At 31.9% G+C, this 25811-nt stretch overlaps 1 pseudogene; it reads left to right on the forward strand.

Moving 5' to 3' along the window:
* The first annotated feature begins 19089 nt into the window (after positions 1–19089).
* On the forward strand, positions 19090–23934 carry LOC133689419 (uncharacterized; annotated as a pseudogene).
* Positions 23935–25811: the final 1877 nt, after the last annotated feature.

The following is a 25811-nucleotide window of genomic DNA, read 5'->3' on the forward strand; positions in this document are numbered from 1 at the left end:
TAAAGGTGATCTAAATAGACTTTTTTTGATAGTTTAGACCAAGTAATGGAAGTAATAGTGACATTAGAATATCACCTGAATCATTACCAAATAATGGACTTCTCATTTAATGGAGGTCATTAATTAAGATTTTTTAGCGTGTTTAGAAAAACCCTAGAACTTTTGTACAATTCTCTCTTAGAAGGCATGATAGAAAAGTTTTTTTTTGTCAACCAACCATTAAAGAATAGAAAATAAGAATCCCAACAATCCTTCCTACTATATTGAGAAAAAAAGGCATGCTTATGAATGTTCTGGTAAGAACATTTATTTTGAATTGATTTTTTATTACAATTTATTGTTTTTTTTTTAATTTTATGCTTGAATCTAAAATAGTGGTATATGAAGAAAAGAGTAGATAGAAACTAAATGTGATCCTATATCAACTGTCAATTATAAAAGAATATTAAAATCCTCTACCATTTAATAAAAAAGAAAATAAAGCCCTGATTGCTGAGTTATAGACCATACCTAAAATAAGTTATATTAATCATTTTTTCTAGTGTTTTATATGTCATTTTTAAACTTAAGTCCACCCTTAGTTTTATTTTTATTTTTTATAAGAGCTAATGACTTCACCTTCTCTAGAAATTGTGTTTTCTATTGTTACTACTGAAAACTAAAAAGCCTTATTAGCCACAGTTGTTGAAGTTCTTTCCTTATCTATTTTTAAAGTGACACTAGCTCCAAGGTCTTATATCTAAAAAATTGATGCTACTAAAGTACTAGATAAAACTCCTTGTTTTTTCAATTACTATTATAAGCTTTCTATAGTGATGGAGCCTCTTATAGTAGCCTCTCTTCAAGTTGAAGTTATGGTCATACCTTTATAAGTTATTTTTATAAAAGCATGATTCATACTTGAGAACATGGTTGCTCAAATCATAAGTGAAAACAATTTATAAGGACACCAATATAGTCATCCAAGATGTGACAACAGTTGCACCTTCTAGTGAAAAACTGGGTGTTATCTTAATTTTTCTTTCCTAGCATGAGGAAACAATCAAAGTGAAAGATTAGCATCAATGTTAATCTAATAGTTAACATCCTTTATGAGTCCCTAAAGGCTAAAGCTCCCTCATTTTTTCAAAGCATTAGAATACTACTATAATAATGCTCTTACATCTCTTATTGAAGAGGAAAAGGTCATGGTGCTAGATTAACCATATATGGTGACTCCTCCAAGTTAACATGCATGTATTTGTTGTTTTTTTCTCTCAAAAACGCTTTTAATTTTCATGTTTCCAATGTTAATAAAAACCATTCTTTAGATTATAAGGCTTTGGACGTTGCATTTTATTAAAAATACAATCCTCTATTGATCATATCCTAAGAAAAAAAATACCAACCGAGATAGTCTTTATTGGTCAATATCAAGGAGGTTATGGAAATTCTTACATTTAAGGATAATGTTTTAGGAAATAAAGCCTCAACTGATACTTGAAGTAGCTCTTAGAGGACACTCTTTCCTATGACCTCATATATTCATTGGACCATAGTGCAAGGGAAGCCTTTGTACAATTGCATAACTATATTGATCCCTTTATTAATATCAGGGAAACTACAACAAAAGTGTTATATAATTATAAGGTTGTCCAAGAATGTTTTAGAGCCTATAGAGAATTATAAGAAGTAGAGTATTCAATTGTCGAATAGGCTAACTAATCCTATAAAGATGACTCCCTACAAGTCTGGTTTTAATAAGCTAAGGTGGCTTGTATGAGAGAGAACTTATTGTATATGTCTTATAATCAATCAGTTAGTTACATGCAAGACTGACTTTGTTCATGTAAGAACATATTTATTATTAATAAAGACATTTTTTATCTTTAATATTGATTAATATTTGAATAATGAGTCACGAGTAAAGATAAAGTCATCAAGATAAAGATGCTTCATGAAGGAAATTATAACGTTATTAGAATTCTTATTGCATAAAAGCATTGTTTTAAAATGTTACTAGTCGATGTTCTATTAAGACTGAAAATTAATCAGAGCTATTAAGATTGGTGTATATTATATTATTATTTTTTTTATGAAAGAAAGCAATTGTTGTTAGCTAAGATATTAGGGATACTTAAAACTAATATGTTGGTGTTTGTCAAATGACATGTGCATTAAATTGATCCGTATGAGGATTTAATATAAAGATCACTTATGTCCATGAAAAGATTTATGTGATAGCTGTGTAAGTGATCCTTAGACTTAAGATCACTAAGTTATCTTATATAAGGAATGTTATGCTTTGATCTTGACTTCATATTGTCCTAATCAAGGTTAACAAATCAATAGATATTTGGCATAACATGAACTATATAAATGTATTTTAATGTTCAATAGAGAATTCATCTCTTTAAGTGAATTAGGAAAAATATTTCATCTATTCTCAAATAATATTGATTGTAAAATTCTTATGCAAGGTGGAATGAGATTTGAAAAGAGTTTCAAATCTTATTTAAATAATCATTGATTATGGTGTTGAGAACAAACATGATTTGATAAAGTGTCTAAGAATTGATGAAGTATAAATCAAAATATTCTTTATAAATGGATAATAATTACACTAAAAACTGGTCGCTAAAAGGTTAAGTTAAATGAAGCATAGCTTTTTTAATATTTAGGGATCATTGCATATTGCTAGATATTGTACTTGATATTAAATTATAAATCAATCAATTTATTGAATTGATGATAAGTTGATTTGTTTAATTTATTTAATCCTATTTTATTTAGGATTATGTTTTATATTCAGGACAACACACTAGGAAACCTAATGGGTCATACATATTAATAGTCATTGGTTAGAAATTAAATTAGAAATATTAATCAAGTGTGACTTGATTATAAAAACAAATTAGAGATTGAGGACTATAATCTAGTTACAATAAGGGATTATAATTTTATGCTTTAGAAAATCAAGTAAGAACTTGATTGAATAAATTTTAGAATCCTAAAATAAAATATGTGAAATTGTTTTAGGGAGAAAAGTAATATTTTTCTATTTATAGGGTGATCAGGTTTTTTGTATAAATAAAATTTATGCCTTATATTTTTAGCAAGTCATATAAAGCTACAAATGATAAAAAAAACACCTTAAAACATATATATATATATATATATATATATATATATATATATATATATATATATATAGCACTCAAAGATATAGTGACCCCTGTCTCCTAAAAAGGTTTTAAAAGATTTCTTACTAGTGGTTCATTAGATTACTATTAGAGGCCGAACACTTATCGACTTATGATTTATGATAACATAGCCTTGAAGAAGTTGTTCAAGTCTCAAAGAGAAGATGTAATCTTTGTGTAATCCTAAATGACCCTAGATTGTATAATCGAATCCTTGAGAGTTATGAAAAAAATTTAAATTTATTATTTTTGCTATGTTTATATATTTTGGAAAACCTAACAAAACTGGCTAAGGTTGAAAAGGAGCTAACTGAGGCTAAATCTAATCAGGCCTTTAGAGAGGCTAAAGTCATGAATCAATTTTAATGTGGCAGTTTTCAAGAATGGTCTTCCAAACAAGATAGAGGTGTTGATGTGTAAGGAATCACACCAAATGGATAAACAAAATTACGATTCACAAGTTATATTATAATATAGTTTTAATTAAAGGCTCAAGACTAAGAGAATCATAAAGATTTTTATTCATAACACTAATGGATGCACCCAAATCATATAAAGCCCTTTTAAAGCTAGCATTACTAATAACACATAAGATAGTAAATGCACCTAGGTCCTTTTGTTTTAAATGTTAATTTTTTTGAACAACAACAGATACAACTTCACCTATACTTATTGTTTCGTAGCTTTTTAGCTTGTAAGCTTTTTTGGTAGTACACAACTCCTTCAAGAATTTGATATATTTGGAAATTTTCTTGATAGTATCAATTAAAGGAATGTTGAGTTTTACTTTCTTGAAAACCTCTAAAATCTTCTTTTCTTTGTCCTCTTTCTTAGACTTAGAAGAACTCAAAGGAAAGGGAGGGATTTTCTTGAAATTGGAATTCATTGAGTTAGGACTTTTTTTTAAGTATTGGTGGTTGTTTCTTCTTTATGCTCAGTTCAAATTTTTATCTCCTCTTCTTCCTCTATCTCAATTTGTTTTGACCTTTGCTCTTCAAGTTCTTTCCCAATTCGCAGTGTGATAGCACTAACATTTTCTTTTGAATTCAATGATTGGGAGCATGGCCTTGTAACGAGCATATACTACAAACTTTCATTTGTTGTACATTTCGACAAGCCAAAGAATGCATAAAAAAAGTAAGATCATTAACTTTATTCTCAAGGTTAGCAATACTTATCTCATTTACTTGATTGCTTGGAAAGTCTCCATGCGTGCTAAATTGTTTCAAGTTGGCTGCCATATTTGAGATCAATTAGCGTGCAACCTCTAGTGTTTTATTTACCAATGCCTCTTCACTTGCCACATCAATGATACTACGATCAATAGGTCATTTGTAGAAATATTGAATGAGTAGCTGATTAGGTATTTGATGATGTGGACATTGAATGCACAGTTGCTCAAATCTTTCCCAATATTCAAAGAGTGTTTCCTTATTAGATTGTCGTATCCCACATATTTCTTTCCTTATGTTGGCAACTCGAGATGATGAGAAATACTTCTCCAGGAAAATCTTCTTTATGCCATTCCAAGTTCTAACAGACCTAGGGAGAATGGAGAAAAGCCATGCTTTTGCTATCCCTTTTAAAGAGAAAGGGAAAGCTTTCAACTTAACTTATTCTTCATTAACTCCATCTGGTTTCATACCAACACAAACCGTGTGGAACTCCTTGAAATGAGAATAAGGGTCTTCTCTAGCAAGTCCAGTGAATATTGGTAGTAGGTGTATAAACCCAGACTTGAGTTCGAAGTTGGTGTTGTTATCAATATTTATGCATAATGGTTGATTCTCCATGTTACGAGTAGTGAGCTCCTTGAGTGTCTGTTGTCATGCAACGGCCTAGTATTGCTGCGAGCTTCTTTTTGTAACCTGCGTAAAGTGTTTTCTATTTCGAGATCTACATGCACTTTTTATTGGTTAGTAGATCAAGTTGAAGGCATAATTAGTCAAGAAAACTCATATAAACAAAAACCACATGAATAACAAGAGAGATTTGAAGTAGTGAAAGAAAATGAAAATGCAACGATAAACATACAAAAATGCCTAAAAACCCTAGAAAACAATGGAATTTGGCCTCGAAAGGGTGGGGCTAGTAGCTAAAGACAACTAGTCTTGCTCAAAATGTCGTTTTCCTCTAGGAAGCTAAATGCTGAAACCTAATTCCACCAAAAGTTCCATTTTAAATAGTACCACAACTCTATTTTTGTTTTTTTCTTTCTGTTTCTTTTGAACAAAATAAATAACAATCACAGCACAAGAATCAACTAGAATCACTTCCCTAGCAATGACACCAATATTTTATCACGATGTCATGGTCAAACAAATTAATTACTCTAGCTTAAATAAATAAGATAATATAGAACAAGTAAGGGGTCGATCCCACAAGGAAGATCTAGTTTAGGTCTTTATGCTAGATGATTCAAAGTTAGGGGGTTTTGAGATGTTTTGAGGTTATCTAAGCTATACTATAATAAACAAATAAAATAATCAAGCTAAATTAAATAAATCCAAAACTTATTAAGAGAAAAACTTTGGTCTCAACTAAATGTTCACCTATAGAAATCAAAACTGATAATTGAAACGATACATCAATTTATATTCTGAATATCTATCTTTCCTTAACATTAGTCAGTTAAGCAATTCGTGGTGTAACTAACCCTAATCATTAAACAATCATAGTGTCCGTACTAGTAATTTAATTTAGTGACAACATTAAGAACTAGATAGGTTGATAAATCTAGACAACATAACATTTTGCAATCTATATTCAATTTAGTTGGATGTTTTCCCTAAGATTAACAACATAGATCTGTCATAATTATTAAACTTAGTCGCTTCATAAGTTCAGATGTCACAACTCCGATTTTGATAGCAAACTTAGCAGTATATTGGTTTAGAATAATAAATTAGAGTCTTTTCTAACAATCAAACTAAACAATCATAGGAAATAAGTATAGGAAAACATTCATACTCATCATATAAACTAAAAAGAAAAGATAGAATAGATCTTATAGTTTTTGAAATTCAAAGGTTTTTGTATCATTTCAATCAAGAAAAATAACTTAGCCTTGCATGTCTATAAAAAAACTAAGGAAGAGAAAAGATGAGAACATAATTTCAGGTATAGAAAAAAGGGGTGAGAGTTTTCTTCTTCTTTCTAGATGCCTCCTTTTATTTATTTCTCTCTTTTTTTATTTAACAGAAAACCCTAATCCACTACAAGAAAATCAATAAATACAAACAGAAATATCGAGGGAATATTTTCCTCGGTAAATTGCCGACAGATTTTCCCAACAGATATATTCCCTTGATAATTACCAAGGGAATTACAGTGGAAAAAATAATTAAAACAAAGAAAAAAAACAATGATGTGCCATTTTTTACCGACGGAATTTATTTCATCAGTAAATCCATTGGTAAATTCGTTGGTAAACTGTGAACACTGCTTATCATGTCAATTACAAAGAGAATCACCAACGAAAAATTTCATCGATATTTTCCAGAGAACTCTATAACTATTCACTTTCCAATTGCACTGTTAATTACTATTCTTTACAGACAAAATCACCGACGGATTGAAAAATCATCAGTGTTATTTGGAGGTTTTCTGAAAAATTTTGATTAAATTAAAATTAAAATTAAATATTACAGACGAAATCACTAATGGATTGAAAAGTCGTCGGTGATATTTGGCGGTTTCTGAAATTTTTTTATTAAATTAAAAATTGAAATTAAATATTACAAACAGAATCACCGACGGAATGAATAAAAATATTAATATTTATATTGCCTGTCGGTAAAACCGTTGGTAAAACACCCCAATAAAAAGTCTAGAATCCCTAATTTCACAACAAACATGGATCCTTTCTTCTTCTTATTCTTCTCTATATGTAAAAAACATCAATATCCATTTCTTTCTCTTCTCTTCTCTCCTCAACTCCTCTTCTCGTCCATGCTCAGGTATGTATTATTCTCCTTTCTTCTTTTTTCTTCTCAGTTTTTTTAATTAATATACTTTACGAATTTGTTTTTTTTCTCTTCTTAGCTTCAATTACAACCACATTAAGGTAAGATTTTTTTTTCTTCTTTTTTTGTGTTTTTTCACTATATATATTTTTATTTTATTTTTAATTCTTTTTGTTGATAATTTTATTAATATTGTTGTAGGAACTTTTTTTCATATGATTTTCTTCTTTTTCCAAGCGTTTTGAGTATTATAGAGTATTGATTTATATTAATTTAATTATTTTATAGTTTTGTAAAATGGATTTTTTTAAATATTTTTAAATAATTACCAACGGAATTAGATACAGAATTACTAAGGGAAATACCAACGGAATGAAGCGGATAATTGTTTTTGTGCGCCTTTATCGTCAGTAAATCCAATGGTAATAATATTTTTTTAATTATCCACAGACTCACCGACGGACAAAAAATTACCGATGAAAGATTCACCGATGGAGCATTTCTGTCGGTGATTCTGTTAGTAAATTAATTACCAACGAACTGATAGTACAAATACCGATGGAAAATTCTGTCAGTAAATCTAAAGATGGTGATAGTGATCTCCATATCCCTTTAATTTGTTTGTATCCTTCAAAAAATAAAAATAGTCTTTTTCAAAGTAGATAATCTACATTTAAGTCGTACTATAATTATTTTCCTAAAAAGAAGAAAAAATAGTCTTGCATAAAATCTTTAAGCTTTGAATTTGGACTTAGAGAATTTAAATTACCCAAATAAAAACCTTTTCCTTACGAAGAAACCATTGTTATGTTGGTTTGGATGTTTTGGAAGTAAGTAGGACTTATTTCTTCACAAAACTTGTCTGTTGGTAGAATTTATAGGTTGTCTTACAAAAATAATATATCTCTCATATGAGCTCCTTTTATGCTGACATTTGGTATGTTTATAGATCTTTGAGTTTGAAATCCAAAAAAATTGAGTCTACACCAAATAAACTTCTTTAACTCAAGATATTCAAGTTTGAATGACCAAAGGTCAAAACTGGCAGAATGTGAGACTTATCTTTAAAGGTTGTGATTTTCATGCCCTTTATTTTTTATTTTTCTTGCCATATATGTATAGAAAGCTATGGATGTTAGGTTTCTAATTCCACTATAATCACTTCATTTCAACCTCTATAACTCAAGTCCTAGATAAAACATTGATCAGAGGTCAAATTTATCAATATTCGATACAAGTTGGAACATAGTCTAAATTTTATCTCCAATTTACTCCTTTTTTAATCTTACATCTAAAAGTACTTTAAAAACATAAAACAAAGATTATTAAGGCATTTTATATAAAAGCACATGGACAAAATACTAAATTAATGTGGGTAAAACAATAGAATATTATAGTTGCATCACTTAATATATATGTGAATTTACATATAAGTTCACATTCCAATAACATTGACTCATTGACCTTCTCTAAATTATCCTAACTCGAATTTTAAATAATTCTTTAACTTTTTACCACTTTAATCAATTTGTCTTAACTTCTAAGCCCACGTCATCATGTTCGGCTACTACCACTTCTTAGCCCCTGCTTTTGTGGCCAAGTAGTTTTCAAATCATAGTTCCTATCATTATGATCGACTAGTTTACAAATCATAGTCCCTAAAGATGACTAGTTTAGGAATTATAGTCCTTACCTTTACAGCTAATAAGTTTACAAATCATGATCCTTGCCTTTGTTGCTGACTAGCTTTCAAATCATAGTCACCACGATTGTAGTCGATTATCTTACAAATCATAGCCATCGCCATTGTGGTTGATTAGATTTCAAATCATATTCCCTACTTCTTTGGATGAATAGTTTTCAAATCATAGTCCCCGACATTATGGCCAACTAGCTTACAAATAATAGTCTTTACCATTATGGTTGACTAGTTTACAAATCAGAGTCCCCATTATAAAGGCATATTCCTTTTCATATCATTTCCCTAAGCCGTAGGCATAATTCATATAATATTATTTTCTTAATGATGAACACTTGTATACAAGTATATATGTGTATATAGATAGATAAAATTCTAACATTTACAAGAATAACTTTTTAAAAAATAAATGAAGTAAGGGGCAACTATAACCTGGAGCTTTTATTGTGCATGCTTCTAAAAAAGTGGGTCCCATACTAAACATTTCTACTACAAATTCAAAACAATAACAAATCAACATCCCATTTAGGCCTTACACACATACACACACTCATTCATTTAACAACCAATTTATCCTAAGCATATATGTACATAAGTTACTATAAACATTTGCACAATCTTTGCTCATTTTAGCCATTACAAACATACCCAAAATCAATTCATTCTTTAACAATAACATAGGCATATTTGGCTATTTCTTTCCTTAAATTTTTTGGTAAACATCAATATACATACACACCATTTAGCTTAGCAACGATAACACATGCAAGCATTCTTTCAGCCATAACAACCTAAACTCATTACTATTATAACAGTTTATAAATACATGTATTTATGGTTGTCATAACTGCCTGACACGATTAAAGAGTTGATATCTTATCTTAAGTGTAGAAATGTCAAAGTAATAAATAACCCGACAAGATTGGGGTCGAACCACAAGGAGGTGAACTATATAAATTATAAATAATAATAATAACAACAACAACAATGATGATGATGATGATGGTGATGAGTTAAAGAGGACTTTGAGATGTAAGATTAATGTGAGGATTAAACAATGATAAAAACAAATGTTAAGGTTAGAGGATCCACTAATAGTATTAGAGATAAGTAAAGTATAAACTCTTTATAAACTATCAACATGATCATATTAATCAACTTATTTACGTAACACCATACTTATAAATTTTATTAGGTATTCATAATGTTAACTTATGTTGACAACAAATCAAGTTCCTGTCATAACAACGATGCCAGCTGAAGACTATGAAGGATCAAACATTTGATGTACCAAGTGTTATACAACACAAATCTAGATTAACCATTTAACAAGCAAGGTATTTAGAATTAATAAGATAAAAATGATAAGACATGTTAACAGTAAGTTGTTTAGGATATAAGCATTGAAGTCCATATTGAGTTTATATTATACACCATTAGTGAAACATTTTCACTTTAACATGATAAACTTAGCTAAACATTATGAAGAAGAAAAAAATAAATAAACAATATAAGAACATAAACATGATATAAGTTAACTAAGTATAGTAAAAGAAGTGAAAAGCATAAACAAGAAATTAATGAAAGCAAAACTAAATCATTACAAAAATATAAAAAAAGAGAGCAAAAACATAATCTTGATCTGAAAACCAAGATGTCTAAATGAATGACAAATGCTTCTTTTTATAAGCTAAAATTTAGAACTATTCATTTCATAATTGATTATTGATGTTGTGGCCAACTATTGATTTAGTGGACTTGGTGGACAGCAGCACTCAAGCATTTTGGCTAGATGAAATGACATTGATGTAATCAGAATTTGGCAAAGTTTTCTTCATGAAAATTGTTGGAAATCATCTTCTTTTTCGACCAAAAATATTTTAGAGCATTTGGATCACTATATCTCGAGATATATCTAAAATACTGAGTAATGCTTCTGGTGGACGTGGTGGATAGCCCTCAAGCTCTTACCTGGATAAAATATCATTGCTAACATCAGAATTTGAGCAGGTCGTCATCATGAAAGTTGTTGGAAATTGTCTTATCTTTCCACCCACCAAATATGATGTTCGTTTGCCTTCTAGAACTCCAGATATAGGTAAAATGCTGAGTAGTGTTTGGGCTAGATTGCAGGACAGATTCTAACTTCTCTTTTGTGGCCAAACTTTGAATTTGAAAACGGCAGATTTGGGTCTTCCATTCCGCATGAACATTATAGGCCTATTTCTTACATTTCTATCAATACAAACCAAACTGAAATCCAAGATCTACAGCTCCAGATATGACTCAATGACTGAACAGTGTTCCAATTTGAATTGAATCAACATCTCTTTTCTAAGCTTAGCCTTTTCTTTATCCTTTCACTTTCAATAGTTAATCACAACAATCAACCCTTTGAATTGTGAGATATGCCTATATTTAAAATGAGCATTTACCATAAATTAAAGTTATCTTATATTATCAGACTTGTTATTATAAAACATGCTCTAGTTAAGGAGTTATTGATACTTCAAGTGAAAAATGATGATATAAAACCTTAATAAAAATATACTTTTAAATACTAATCACACCCCCCAACTAGCTTATTACTAGTCTCTAGTAATCAAAGCGTTAAAATAGAAAAACAATTTACAAGTTCCACAAAGTAAGACATTCATCATTCAACTTCCATTAATTTATCCAAGTAAACAAACTCTCATTAAATTTATATATATATATATATATATATATATATATATATATATAAATCTGCTCAGTACCTCTTAAACAAAATATTAATAAACCTTTTTTTTATGTGCTCAATGTATGAAAACAATATTTTGTTTTAATGTTTAAGGTTAACTTTCTTGGGTTGAGATTATTTTTTTTAAATATATATACATATAACTTAAAACACAATGCATCTTTAACCCATGTAACGAGCTTTAGGCCAATGACTCCCAAACTAGTTGTCTTAGGGCATTAGGTGTTAAGACACCCCTACGAGTTTAGTAACTCGGGTTGCAGATACTGATACATAGATAGTGTAATGTTTGATTCCCTTAAGCTTTTCTCCTTAACCCATGTAACAAGCGTTGGGCCAATAGCTCCCAAGTCAATTGACTTTAAGGTATTAGGTGTTAAAACACCCATTCAAGCTTAATTGCTTAGGTTATGGAGGCTAAGAAACCAAACTCATCTAAGATTTTATTATCATCAATATTATTAATTTTTTTTTTTGCAAATTATATACTATCTCTTTCCTTCAGTTGTTACCTTTAACAAAAGAACATAAATAATGTAATAATCCAATGTGCAACGCACAATCATATGTTAAAGTGTGTGTGTGTAAATGAAGGTTTAAGAATACTTGTTAAATGAGTATATGACCAAAATCAATTGATAATAATGCGAGAGTTTGTAAACCTGAATATTTCAAGAAGTATTCTGATAGACCTTATTAAGAATGTTTACTAAGATGCATCTCTAGAGTCACTTTAACAAAAAAAACTCCTTTACTCTGCCATCATAGTAACAACAGTTTTGCAAATGGTTTATAAAATAGAAAACACAGTTAGTTAATTTTTTATTTAATATCAACTACTACCCTTTCCCCCCAACCAAAACGAGACATTGTCCTCAATATTCTAAGGTAGAAAGATAGAGTATAGAAGACATCACCTGAAATAACAAACACTAACAAACCTGAACCACACTTAAACAAATATATGAAATAACAAAACAAAATAATATGCTATCAATAAAACCAAAAGACACAAAGTTTCACAAACGAAGGCTCAAATCCAATCTAAGCTTTTCCTTTTTTTTTTTTGAAAACATGTGTATGTACAAGTAGTTGTATTGTGGCTCACATCTTCCCTTAGTTTTACATCCAAGAACGGCTTAAATGCCCTCTATAGGTCAAGGATAGGCTTCCCATCCAGTTTTTTTAAAAACTGGCAAACAGAGTCTTTTTTTAGTCGATTCCCAAGACTATATCGAGCATGTTCTTTATGGAATTGTGGCCATAAATCATGAATTGCACGATACACATCTCCACTAGGGTGCGTCTCAATAGTCAATAGAAGATTACCTAAAGACTCCTTACTCAGGTCATCCTTAATGGATTGTATTTTATCTTCCTAAAGAACGACATTTTGCATTACAAGTTCATCTGGCACATCTGTAACAGACTTTTAGTTATTTTGCACGACGTTTCTTCGCAAAAGTGCTTTTACCTATTCCAAGCATATGTGAAATAAAAGAATTGGAAGACTCACCTGATAATCAGACCTTTGCTTTAATTAGCCAACGAATATCTTCAGAAATTCCATGGTTCATTAACAACCTCAATCTTTCACACCTACGGTAAAGTTTTTTAATCGTATTTTGAGACAGAGCGGGAAAATATTTTTTTAATTTTTCAAAAGTGGTGTCCATTTTCAAATGAGAAAAGATGCAAAGAAATGAGAAAGAGCAAAGAATTGCACAAATATATATACATATATCAGTTATCATGGGAAACTGAAAGAACCGACTTAGGAGTCACAAAGTACCATTATCCGCCATTTGATCAGGGTGAGAGAAACTAGCAAAACAGAAGTCACACCAAAAAGAAATACAAAAACAATGTGAGAAAAAGAATCAATCTTTATATACATGTTCACCCAATTCAATAGAGTCATTTCAACTGAAAAATTATCAAAGTAAACTTGCAAATGATGTCCATTTACCTTGAAAACATTACCATTCTTTGGATTCTCGATATCACAGACTTCATATGGATACACATGTTTCACAATAAAAGGACCGCTCCATCTTGATCTTAGTTTTCCAGAAAATAAATGGAGTTGAGAATTATAAAGTAAGACTTTTTAACCAACAATTAATGTTTTTCTCAGTATTTTCTTGTCATGAAACTCTTTGTTTCTTGCCTTATGAATTTTTGAATTTTCATATGCATCATTTTTTATTTTCTTAAGGTTATTTATTTGTAATTTTCACAACTGACTAGCATCATCAAGGTTTGAATTGAAAGCTTTAATAGCCCAATAAGCTTTATGTTCAAGTTCCACAGGCAAGTGACAAGGTTTTCTATAGACTAGTCTATAAGGTGACATACCTAATGATGTTTTTTAAGCAGTTCGATAAGCCCAAAGTGCATCATTAAATCTTAAAGACCAGTCTTTCCTATTAGGGTTCACTGTTTTCTCCAAGATGCGTTTGATTTTCCTATTAGCAAGTTCTACTTGTTCACTTATCTGAGGGTGATAAGGGGTGGCAACTTTGTGTATGATTTCATATTTCTTCATTAAAGACTCAAATGACTTGTTGCAAAAATGTGTTCCATCATCAATTATCATGGCTCTAGGGATTCCAAATTGACTTCAAATATTTTCTTTCAAAAACTTTATCACTGTTTTGTGATCATTGTTTCGACTTGGAATTGCTTCTATCCATTTGGAAACATAATCTACAGCGACTAATATGTATAAGAAACCAAATGATAGAGGAAATGGACCCATGAAATCTATACCCTAACAGTCAAAGTTCTCAATGACAAGAATATGATTTAAAGGCATCATGTGATGTTTTGAAATAGATCCCAACTTTTGATAATTTTCACAAGTCTTGCAGAATGCATATGAGTGCTTGAACATGGTGGGCTTGTAAAATCCACTTTGTAAGATTTTTGCAGTTGTCTTTCTTGATGAGAAATGACCCCCATATGCCTCAGAATGACAAAATTTAATGACACTACTTACCTCATTGTCAGGAATGCATCTTTGAAATATTTGATCAGGACAATATTTGAATAAATAAGGGTCATCCCAATAAAAGTTATTCACTTTGTTCAAGAGCTTTCTTTTGTCTTGGGTACTCTAATGAGCTGGCAAATGTCCTGAAACAAGAAAATTAATAATATCAGCAAACCAAGGCATTGGAGAGGGAAAAAAAGGATTCATTAGGAAAGTAGTCATCGATTGGTGTGATGTTATATCTAGAATATGTTGTCAATCTTGACAAATGATCTGCGACAACATTTTTGGTGCCTTTCTTTTCTTTGATTATAATATCAAATTCTTGAAGTAACAAAATCCATCGTACCAATCTAGCCTTAGAATCCTTTTTTGAAAGAAGATATTTCAAAGCTGCATGATCACTAAAAATGACAACAGGTGAGCCAACAAGATAAGATCTGAACTTGTCACATGTAAATACTACTACAAGTAATTCCTTTTCAGTGGTAGTGTAATTTATTTAAGCACTATTTAAAGTTTTACTTGCATAGTAAATCATATAGGGTTTCTTATCTTTTCTTTGTCCTAAGACAACACCTATGGCATAATCACTAGCATCACATATTATTTCAAAAGGTAATGACCAATCAAGAGGTTGAATGACTGGAGTAGAAGTAAGCAAGCTTTTAAGTTTAACAAAGGCTTTTTCACATTGTTCAGTCTATTCAAAAAGATTTTCTTTGTTAAAAGGTTACACAATGGCTTAGATATGACACTAAAATCTTTGATGAACCTTCAATAAAAACCAGCATGTCTTAAAAATAATCTAACATCTTTAACAAATTTTGGTGTTGGCAAGTTGGCAATTAACTCGATTTTAGATTTGTCAACCTCAATTCCTTTCGATGAAACAATGTGACCAAGTACAATGCCGTTTGTTACCATAAAATGACATTTTTCCCAATTCAACACAAGATTATTCTCTTCACATCTACTCAAAACTTTTGTTAAGTTAGTCAAACAATCATCAAATGAATTGCCAAAAACAGAAAAATCATCTATAAAAATTTCAAGAAAACGTTCAACCATATCACTGAATATGCTAAGCATGCATCTTTGAAACGTGGTTGGTGCATTACATAATCCAAAAGGCATCCTTCGATATGCAAAAGTACCAAATGGACATGTGAAAGTAGTTTTCTCTTGATCTTCCAATGCAATTTCAATTTGGTTGTAACCTGAATAGCCATCTAGGAAATAATAAAATTCATGACATGCAACTCTTTCTAGGATTTGATCCATGAAAGGTAAAGGAAAATGATCTTTTCTAGTCATTGAATTAAGTTTCCTATAGTCAATGCATATGCGCCAACTAATAATAGTCCTAGTACGACTTAACTCATTTTTCTTATTTGTTATCATAGTGACTCCAGACTTCTTGGGTACAACTTGGGTAGGACTTACCCATTTGTTGTCAGAAATAGGATAAATGATTCCATTATCTAGAAGCTTAATGACTTCATTCCTCACTACTTCTTTCATATTAGGATTAAACCTTCATTACATTTCTCTAGACGGTTTAGTATTTTCCTCTAAATAAATCTTGTGTGTGCAAATCAAAGGACTAATTCCTTTTATGTCAGCTATGGTCTATCCTAATGCATTTTTGTGCATTTTCAGAGTTTGTAATAACTCACCTTCTTGATGTGCATTAAGTTTAGAAGAAATTATTAGCGGAAAAGTTTCATTTTCTCCCAAAAATGAGTATTTGAGATTGAATGGTAACGACTTCAAATCAGGTTTTGGTGGTTGAACACTTGAAGGTATGGACTCAATTGATTGTGGTGACAATTCTTCAATTTGTGGTCTCCAATTACTTGCCTTTGATTCTTCCTAAAAATAAACCATTTGCAAATTCTCATATTCATTAAACGCAATTTCACTTGAAATAGTTTCAAATTGATCATGAATTATTTTTTCAATTAAGTCCACTTCCTGTATATCATTATTATATCCAGGTTGCTTGCAAATGTTGAAAATATTCATCTCCAATGTCATGTTTCCAAATGATAACTTCATCAGTCCATTCTTACAATTAATCAATGCATTAGAAGTTGTAAGAAATGGACGTCCTAAAAAAATAGGAATTAAATTACATTCTTCAACAGGTTGTGTATCTAAGACAATAAAATTCACATAATAAATGAATTTATCAACTTGTACTAACACATCTTCAACTATTTCTCTGGGCACTTTTACAGATCTATCAGCAAGTAAAAGAGTTACACAAGTTGGTTTTAACTCACCTAGATTAAGACTCTGAGAGACTGAATATGGAAGCAAATTTACACTATCTCCAAGATCAAGTAAAGCTTTTTTAATTTTATGTTCTCCAATAAAGCAAGAAATTATAGGACAACCAAAGTCTTTATATTTCAAAGCATTATTGTTCTAAAGAATGACACTTGTTCGGCTAAAAAGGCTTTCTTTTTCACATTCAGTTTTCTCTTTATAGTGCACAGATCTTTTAAAAATTTAGCATAAGAAGGTACCTGTTTAATAGCACCCAACAAAGGTATATTGATCCTTACCTGTTTGAAAGTTTCAAAGATTTCGGAGTTCTGATTGACTTTCCTTTATTTGGTCATGGCATGAAAAAATGGAGGTGCTGGCAGGGAATCAGTCTTTTCTTTGCAATGTTCAGATTCAACCCTTTCCTTACCCTCAGAGATTAACTCATCATCTTTCTCATAAGGTTCAAGAGTGGGTTTTTCAATAACCTTACCACTGCGAAGAGTGATGACTGATTTGACTTGATCCATATGATGTGATGCGATCCAACCATCAATGGATCCATTGGAGATTCCAATTGGTCCAGTTACTAGGCTTAAGGCTAAGAAGTTCAAAGAAGCTTTCAATGGACTTCTTCAAGATAATGGGCTAAGGTGGACTTCAAAAGGATTTGTAATAATAAAGAGCAAGCCTTGATTAATCTGATTCATGTTCAAGAGGGGCTTGTTGGTGGAACCAAGACCATTACACAATGATTGGGAGAAGAAGACTGGATTAGGACAGTTTGTCCTTTCATTATTCTTTTAGTTATAACTGGAGTTACAGATCGAATTTTGATGTGATTCTAGTTGGGCTGGAAACTAGACTTCCATACCTTTCCAATGGTATATGGCATCCCTTATAATTCATTAAGACGAGAGAGAACCATTCGTTTTAAGTTGGGCCTTGCTGCTGCCAAACAGAATGCAGAAACAATGAACTTATCTTATTTAATTAGTTGGGCTATCAAACTTTAATTATTTTGAGAGGATACAATTTCTTCGGGTTTTAGACTTGTTTATTTTGTTTATTTTAATTAGTTTGGGATAGTTTTAGCTTGGGTTGATTATTATTTAAATTGGGTTTATGTGAGACCTATAGGAAACTAGGGTTTTGGCTTAGAGTATAAATACTCTTTAGGACTAATTTGAGGGAGACTTTTGATAATATTTTCAGCATTGTAGCCAACTTTTGGTTGCTCAATCTTGGTTCTTGATTGAACTTTCAACTCTTCAAAGAATTGACCATTTTTTGTTGTGAATTTATACTTCTTTTGCTCGTCTCCAGGTGTAGGTGTTGTGATCAAGTTGGTTTATAGTCTTGTTGCCATGGAGCAAGTCTTCCATTGTGATAAGCTCATTCAAATCTCAATGAACTTGGGTTAGATTGATCTTGGGGTCGCGAATACCATTAAATTCTGCTAGGGTTTGCATTAGTTGGTATCAGAGCTCATCTAATCACAAGTTATATCCTTCAATTTGAGTCTTTAGTGTTTCTTGTTTGATTCTTGATAGATTTGGCCTCCTATATATATAAAAAATAGGGATCTTACTTTTTATTGCTTTGTTGAACACTTAATCGTAAGTTAGTGTTCTTTTTTTTATGCTTCCTTAATCAAAATCGGCATACACACCTAAGTTTTTGATTTTATTTTGTTCTTGCCAATATATATATATATATAAGGAGGCTTGATCTTGAAATCTTGATTGTTGCTGCACAAAAAAAAAAAAAAAAAAAAATCACATTTTTTGTTTTGGCCGAATCTTTTAGTAGTCTTGTTTGTGTTTCTTGAAAATTTGGGTAGTTTAGTTGATTTTCTTGAGTTACATGAATTTTTTTGAATTAAATCCTTAGTTGATAATTCGTAATTGTTTATCTCTTTTCTGATTTTTTTTCGTGTCTTCAAATTGTCATATTATTCGTACAAATTTGCATTGCTATTCGTGACATTGTCATTGAGTTTCGTTTAGTTAGTTTTGTAATTTCTTGCTTTTAGAGTCTATATCAAATTTATAAATTCACTATATAGTTGGTTGTTTTTTTTTGAATTGTTTCTAAGTGATTTCAAGAACTAAAGAAAGGCAATTTGAGTGGAAAAAGGCATAGGGAGCATATTCGAGTGAAAAACCTATAAATTTGGGTGTTATTTTTATTGCTAACGATTCTCGTGCAAGTTTTTTTTTTAAATAATAATGTCTTTTAATAGTGTGCTACTAAAGAACGGTGAAATCCAAGAAGATGGGCTTTTGAGAATACAACAACAGATGAAATTTATGTTTGGTGAGCTGATGACTAGGATTGAAAAATTAGAGACTAGGTCTGATGGAGGGTATAGTAAAAGGGGTAGAGAAGCTACGAAGAAGGAGAGTGTTGCTGGAAACTTTGCAAATGAAGTCGAGGATGATCTTAACCATGGTGGTGGGTTCGTACACATAGGAGAGAGAGGTATGAGAATCGGTCAAGGAGGGGACATATTCAACCACATAGGGATTTTGAGCACAGAGGGGATTTTGATGATTTGGGAGATATAGACCGAAATTTGGGTAGTATTAAGTTAAAAATCCCAGCCTTTAAGGGAAAAAATTATCTATAAGCTTATTTAGATTGGGAAAAAAAGGTGGAGATGATTTTTGACATCCATAGGTACTCTAAAGAAAAGAAGGTTAAGTTAGTTGTAATGGAGTTTACTGACTATGCCATGGTTTGGTCGGAGAGATTAGTGGTAGAAAGAAGAAGGAATAGAGAAAGACTAGTTAGCACATGGGAGGAGTTGAAGACAATAATAAAGAAGAGGTATGTTCCTAAACATTATTATCGGGAGTTGTTTAATCATTTACAAATGATTACACAGGGTAATAAGAGTATGGAGGAGTATAAAAAAGAATTAAAGGTGGCTATGATTAGAGCTAATGTTAATGAAGATGAGAAAGTTACAATGTCTAGGTTTTTGAATGGCTTGAATAGAGACATAGCTAATATTGTGGAGTTGCAATCATATGTTGATTTGGAGGAGTTAGTACACTTAGCCATTAAGGTTGAAGGACAGTTGAAAAGGAAGGGTAATACACGATCTGGAGCCTATACGGGGTCTTCTTCGGGTTGGAAGATGAATTATAAGAGAAAGGGTAGTGTGTCATTGAAGCCTTTGGTGACTTCTAAAGTTGCCGAACCTAACTCTATAAAGAAGCAGGTTTCGACCAATGATCAAAAACTTAAGGGAGAAGTTCAAACGAAGTGTAATTGTAATATAAAGTGTTTCAAGTGTCAAGGATTGGACACTATGCATCAGAATGTGCAAATCATTGAGTTATGATTCTAAGGGATGATGGAGAGATTGTGTCTACTAGTTAGGAGTTTGATTGTGATGACATGCCCCCACTTGAGGATGCTAGTGATTTAGAGTATGCTGTTGATGATAAAGTTTTGGTGATTAGAAGGTCACTTGGTGTTCAGACTAAGGAGGATGATGTGGAGTAACAAAGGGAGAACATCTTCCATACTAGATGCCTAATCAACGATAAGGTATGTAGTATGATCATTGATAGTGGTAGTTGTACTATTGTTACTAGTGTTACTTTGGTTAGAAAGTTGGGATTGAAAACTATAAAGCATGAGAGGCTTTATCAACTTCAATGGTTGAATGAATATGGTGTTGTTAGGGTGAATAGACAGGTGATGATTTCTTTTTCAGTAGGCAAATATAAGGATGAAGTGTTATGTGATGTTGTGCCTATGCATGCTACTCATCTGTTACTAGGGAGGCCTTGGCAATTTGATAAAAAAGCCAAGCACGATGGGTTTAAGAACAGGTATTCATTAGAGAAGGATGGAAGGATTTATACACTTGCCCCACTCTCACCAAAGCAAGTGTATGAATATCAAATTCAATTGAAAAAGGGTTATGAGGAAGAGCAATATGTTTCGTCCAAAGTGGAGGAACAAAAAGATTTAGCCAAAATGGAAAAACAAGCTGAACAACATGGTGAGGCCGTGAGGAAGAGAGAAAAGAAAGTGAGCCATGAGTTGAAAACAAAAAGGAACAAAGTTTTAGCCCTTAGGACATTAGAGGAGGGTTATGACCGAAAACAAAAAGATGAAAAGAAGGCTGAGAGTGGAGAGAAAATGAGCGAAGAGAAGAAAGAAAGGGTGAGAAAAGAAGAGTGTGTAGAAAAAATAGGAAAACACCTTAATTTTTTTGCAAAATCTAATGATCTTAAACATGCCTATCTTTCTGACTTGCTTATGATTTTACTTATGTATAAAGAGGCATTCTTTAACTCAGATGATTTAGATTCTTGTATTCCCAGTGTTGTTAAAGTTCTTTTGCAGGAATTTGAGGATGTCTTTCCGGATGACATTCCTAGTGGTTTGCCGTCAATTAGAGGTATTGAACATCAAATTGACTTTGTTTCAGGAGCATCTATACCAAATAGGCCGGCTTATAGGAGCAATCCTGAAGAGATTAAGGAGCTTCAAAGGCAAGTGGAGGAGTTGATGTCGAAAGGATACATTCAAGAGAGCATAAGTCCTTATGCAGTTCCCATGCTTCTTGTTCCAAAAAAGGACAAAACTTGGCGAATGTGTGTGGATTTTTGAGCTATCAATAACATCACTGTAAGTATCGACATCCCAATCCTAGATTAGATGATATGTTGGATGAATTACATGGTTCTAAATTATTTTCAAAAATTGATTTGAAAAGTGGTTATCATCAAATTAGGATGAAAGAAGGGGATGAATGGAAAACTGATTTTAAAACTAAATATGGTTTGTATGAGTGGTTGGTTATGCCTTTTGGACTTACTAATGCACCTAGTACTTTTATGAGATTGATGAATCATGTGTTGTGTGCTTTTATTGGTAAGTTTGTAGTCGTTTACTTTAATGATATCTTGATTTATAGTAAGGAGATTGATGAGCATATAAGTCATTTGAAACAAGTTCTTAATGTGCTTAGAAAAAAGTCCTTATATGCTAATTTGAAAAGGTGTGACTTTTGCATGGATATGATTGTTTTTCTTGGATATGTGGTTAGTGCAAAAGGTATAGAAATGGATGAGGTTAAGGTTAAGGCTATTCAAGAATGGCCTACACCAAAATCCATAACAGACGTTAGGAGTTTTCATGGTTTGGCTAGTTTTTATAGGAGATTTGTTAAAGACTTTAGTACGATAGCCTCTCCATTGACTGAAATTGTTAAGAAAGTCGTGGGTTTCAAGTGGGGAGAAGAACAAAAAAATGCTTTTAGCTTATTAAAATCAAAGTTGATTTCGGCACCTTTACTATCTTTACCTGATTTTAATAAAGCTTTTAAGATTGAATGTGATGCTTCAAGAATAGGTATTGGAGTCGTTTTAATGCAAGAAAAACGGCCCATCGCTTATTTTAATGAGAAACTCAATGGTGCAACTCTTAACTATCCCACTTATGATAAAGAGTTGTATGCAGTCGTGTGGGCTTTGAAGACTTGGCAACATTATCTGTGGCCTCGAGAGTTTGTCATACATACTGATCACCAATCGTTGAAACATTTAAAGGGTCAAGGTAAGTTAAGTAGGAGACATGCTAAGTGGGTTGAATTTATTGAAACTTTTCCATATGTGATTAAATACAAGCAAGGTTAGGAAAATGTGGTCGTCGATGCCTTGTCGCAAATGTATGTTCTTCTTAATACTCTTACTATTAAATTGCTAGGATTTGAGTATATTAAGGAATTGTATCTTGATGATCATGATTTCGGTGCTATATATGACACATGCAAGGTTTTGGCCATGGATAAATATTTTAGGCATGATGGATTTTTGTTTAAGAAAAATAAGTTATGTATGCCTATATGTTCTTTATGTGAATTACTTGTGAGGGAAGCACATGGGAGAGGTTTAATGGGGCATTTTGGAATTACTAAAACTTTGGAGGTTCTGCATGAGCACTTTTATTGGCCTAATATGAAAAGAGATGTGCAAAGAATGTGTGATAGGTGCATAACATGTAGACAAACTAAGTCTAAGGTAATGCCTCATAGACTATACATATTTGCATGTTCCTAAGGAACCTTGGGTTGATATTTATATGGATTTCATTTTGGGTCTACCTAGGTCTAGGAAAGAGAGAGATTCTATATTTGTTGTTGTGGATAGATTTTCTAAGATGGCACATTTCATTGCTTGCCATAAAACTGATGATGCAATAAATATAGCTGACCTATTCTTTATAGAGGTCATTCGGCTACATGGTCTTCATATGAGCATTGTATCCGATCGAGACATTAAGTTTTTGAGTTACTTTTGGAAGGTTTGTGGGGTAAGTTAGGAACTAAACTTTTATATTCTACTACTTGTTATCCACAAACATATGGCCAAACTGAAGTTGTTAACCTGACTTTGATTCAATTGTTAAGGGCTATCATTCAAAATAATCTTAAAAATTGGGAAGATTGTTTGTCATTCATTGAATTTGCATATAATCGTAGTGTGCATTCTACTACTGATTATTCCCTATTTGAGATTGTTTATGGTTTTAACCCTTTGACACCATTAGATTTGATTCCTTTGTATGTGGATGAAAGAGTTAGTCTTGATGGTAATCAAAAAGCACAGGTGGTGAAAGATCTCCATGCAAAAATTCGGCAACAAATAGAAAAGAAGAATGAACAATATGCAAACAAAACCAACAGGGGATGAAAATTAGTGAGATTTGAACCAGGTGATTGAGTTTGGGTGCATATGAGGAAGGAAAGGTTTCATGAACAAAGAAGATCAAAGTTGATGCCTCGAGGAGATGGTCCTTATCAGATCATAGAAAGGATTAATGATAATGCCTACAAAGTGGATCTACCAGGTGAGTATGGTGTTAGTGCTACATTCAATGTTTCCTATCTTTCTTCGCTTGATGTAGGTTATGATTCGAGGTCGAATCTTTTTTAGGAGCGAGGGGAAGATATGATCTAACCATCAAAGAATCCATTGGAGGTTCCAGTTGGTCCAGTTACTAGGCTTAGGGCTAAGAAGTTCAAAGAAGCTTTCAATGGACTTCTTTAAGATAATGGGCTAAGGTGGACTTTAAGAGGATTTGTAATAATAAAGAGCTAGCCTTGATTAATCTGATTCATGTTCAAGAGGGGCTTATTGGTGGAACCAAGACCATTACACAAGGATTGGGAGAAGAAGACTGGATTAGGACAGTTTGTCCTTTCATTATTCTTTTAGTCATAACTGGAGTTACAGATTGAATTTTGATGTGATTCTAGTTGGGCTGGAAACTAGACTTCCATACCTTTCTAACGGTATATGGCACCCCTTATAATTCATTAAGACGAGAGAGAACCATCCGTTTTAAGTTGGGTCTGGCTGCTGCCAAACAGAATGCGGAAACAACGAACTTGTTTTATTTAATTAGTTGGGCTATCAAACTTTAATTATTTTGAGAGGATACAATTTGTTTGGGTTTTAGACTTGTTTTTTTGTTTATTTTAATTTGTTTGGGATAGTATTAGCTTGGGTTGATTATTATTTAAATTGGCTTTATGTGAGACCCATTAGGGAAACTAGGGTTTTGGCTTGGAGTATAAATACTCTTTAGGAATAATTTTAGGGAGATTTTTGATAATATTTTCAGCATTGTAGCCGACTTTTGGTTGCTCAATCTTGGTTCTTGATTGAACTTTCAACTCTTCAAAGAATTGATCATTTTTTGTTGTGAATTTATACTTCTTTTGCTCGTCTCCAGCTGTAGGCGCTGTGATCGAGTTGGTTTATAGTTTTGCTGCCTTGGAGCAAGTCTTCCATTGTGATAAGCTCATTCAAATCTCAAAAAACTTGGTTTAGATTGATTTTGGGGTCGTGAATACCATTAAATTCCGCTAGGGTTCGCATCATTATAGCTTCCGGAACTACTTGCATTTGCATTCTATTGCCCCTTAGGATTTTTATGTGGTTGAGATGGAAACTTACCTTTCTCTTGAAAATTGAGAGTAGATGTGAATTTTGCAAGAGCATCTTTTAGATCTGTCATAATTTGAGCATTTTGAGTTTTGATTGTCTCCTGTTTTTCAATGAATGCATGCAATGTTTCCTCAAGATTTCTTCTAGGAGGTGGAGCATAAGGAGGTGCATATCCATGAGAATTTTGGAAATTATGGTGTGCTTGAAACAGTGGCTGTGAAGTTTGTGCATTATTGTTACCACTCTTCCAACTAAAATTTGGGTGATTTCTCCAACTAGGGTTGTATGTTTGCGAGTATGGGTTATGATTGGGCTTTTGAAAACTGTTTAAAGTATGGGCTTGTTCATGGAGGCATTCCTTGAAAGAAGGCAAAGTTGGACAGCCATTGGTTGCATGTTTATTCGTTTCACAGATTTGACGCACAATGTTTTGAACAGATTTTAGTTTACCACTCTTTTTTAATTCTAATGCCTTGACTTTTCTAGCTAAAGATGCAAATTTAGCTTGGAGGTCATGATCTTCCCTAAGGTTGTACATACTTCCACTAGATGTATGAGATTGCATTTTACCTGGTGCCTTATAAGTACCTTTAGTGTCATAATTTTAAGCATTTTCAGCTAGCAAATCTAGGTACTCCATTGCTTTATCAGGGTCTTTATTTTCAAAAGTTCCATTGCACATCAATTCCACCATTAGTCTATCTTTAGGTGTTAATGCTTTATAAAAATGTGAAACCAATCTCCATGTTTTAAAACCATGATGAGGGCAAGTATTAAACAAGTCTCGATACCTATCCTATCATTGATAAAATGTTTCTCCTGGTTTTTTAGTGAAAGTGATGATTTGTCTTTTGAAAGAGTTTGTTCTATGAGATGGAAAAAAAATTCTTTAAAAACTGTTGTTGCATTTCATTCCAAGCACGAATGGATCCTAACCTAAGATTTTATAGTCATGTTTTAGCTTTATCTTTTAA

This window comes from Populus nigra, chromosome 3, assembly GCF_951802175.1.
Source record: "Populus nigra chromosome 3, ddPopNigr1.1, whole genome shotgun sequence".
NCBI classification, from domain to species: Eukaryota; Viridiplantae; Streptophyta; class Magnoliopsida; order Malpighiales; family Salicaceae; genus Populus; species Populus nigra.